Below are 2,079 nucleotides of genomic sequence, written 5' to 3' on the forward strand. Positions count from 1 at the left end.
GATTTGTGTGTGTGTGTGTGTGTGTGGTTTTTTTTTTTCTTCAGAGTCCATTTTCCTCTTCTACATGATTCTTCATCTTTTGGAGATAAGAGTTAAGACAGGTTAAGCATGCCTTATGTCATGAGGCTAGTTTACTATATTTTGAAATGGATATAGATAAATTATCGTGGTAGGTGTAAACTCTTTAGGTTTTTTTTAATGCAAAATATTGATCTTGAATATTAACTGTTCACACAAACAGATGCAGGGACCTGTGACAAAATATAGGAAAGCATTAGTAGGGGCACTTGTCTCAAAACCAGAGCTGAAGGCTCACTCACCTCCTTTCCTTCCTTCAGATGACTGCTTCTCTGATGTGCCCCGCTTGAAATTATGATCTTTGACTCTAAGGTTTAAGGGTTTTTCCTAAACATTGCATAAAACAAGGATAGACCCCCTGAAAACAAATTAATGCTTGCCTTTTATTTTAAGAGGTCAATAACACTGTGGTTCTAAAACCTGAGGTAATGCTAATGCCATTTCTCCATGCCTACTCCTGGAGCATCCTTCCCAGATGACTGCTGTAACCAAACTTCTCCTACCTGTGGCCTGGAGGCCCCCAGGTAGCCTTCATAATTTTATAGGATATTCGGGAATGATGCAGGCGCTGAATAGTTTTTCTACTTCTGTGCATGCATTACTGCTGATTAGATGTGTGTAGATACTACAGTGATGAATAAAATGCAAATTAATTGATAAGTACTATTAATAGTAGCCTTTCGTTTCTAGAAAATTTTTGTCAGTGAGATACTAGAAGTATAACCACAGTCATGTGGCTATCTGATAATTTCTTTTCATGTTTATGAAAGGTTTTGCACAATAGCAAAAAAAAAAAAAAAAAAAAAGGAAACAAACTGAAAGCCTAACAGTAGAGCACTAGAGGCATGGTTAAATAAGAGATGCTCTGTTCTCATAATTAGAATGCCAGGCAGCCATTAGAACCTGGTCAGAGAGTAAAATCGTGAATGACCAAGAGAAGTTAGCAGAATATTGTCATATAGAAAAGAGCAGGTTATAAGCCAGTATCACAATATAATAGTCCTGTTGAACAAATTATAGGTAGATGGATCGATAGGATATCAAATAAAAGGATATCATCCCCAAATTATTGCCGCTTATCCTTGGTAATGAAATTACAACTTCTTTTCTTCCACTGAAATGTCTCATTTCTTTTCACTTTCTGAATGTTCTGTAAGTTCAGCTATAAAAGAAAATTTAAATTTAAGTAAATAAATCTAAAAATAAATTTAATTCATTTATTTGATCAGTTACATTTATTTGCTTATTTATTTTTACATTTTTAATTTAGATACATTTCTTTTTAAGAGTCCTTCCTTGAAAGAGTTTGCTATTGCCCCATTTGTAAGTAGTTGGTGACCTTTGGGTTTTTTCAACCTGCTAGCAATGCTAAAGGTGCTTAGTATTTTGGGTGGGTGAGACAACGCTGATTGGCCCAGGCTTGCAGCCCTCTCCCTCACCCCATTGTCCTGGTGCGACAGGGGACAGGGCTGCTGAAGGTGTGACTTGATGCCTGTCACCGTAAGCTGGGGAGAAAGCACAGCTGGGCACGTCTTTCTCAGGACAGGAGGGGTCTCTTCTGATGACCATGAGAAGACAGGGAGTAGTTTAAAAGCTATGTTGAGATTATGAAAAATCTTCCCTTGTTTCTAAACAAAAATGTATGTGCATACGGGTGTGTAGAACACACACACACACACACACACACACAGAGTGTTTTTCAATAAGGGAAAATTGTCATTAAGACCAAGTGCTGCTCTGGGTTGCGACGGGCCGTGAGGGCCCCTTTGCTGCACCGCAGATGGTCCGAATGGCATTGCCTTGATGATGTGACTCTTAAGTGCCAGCTGTGGTACAGCACGGTGGCCCTCCTCGCTCACAAAGCCCTCATTAAACGGTTTGCTCGGCATCACTCGCCTGCTCTCTCTGCCTGTCTAGCAGCCGACAGCTCGCCCCTCACCGGCTCCCCCCAGACCTCCAGGGGACACGATCAATCACCCAGCGAGCCCTCTGTGCCACGTG

This window comes from Canis lupus, chromosome 37 (assembly GCF_011100685.1).
Source record: "Canis lupus familiaris isolate Mischka breed German Shepherd chromosome 37, alternate assembly UU_Cfam_GSD_1.0, whole genome shotgun sequence".
In the NCBI taxonomy this organism is placed as follows: domain Eukaryota; kingdom Metazoa; phylum Chordata; class Mammalia; order Carnivora; family Canidae; genus Canis; species Canis lupus.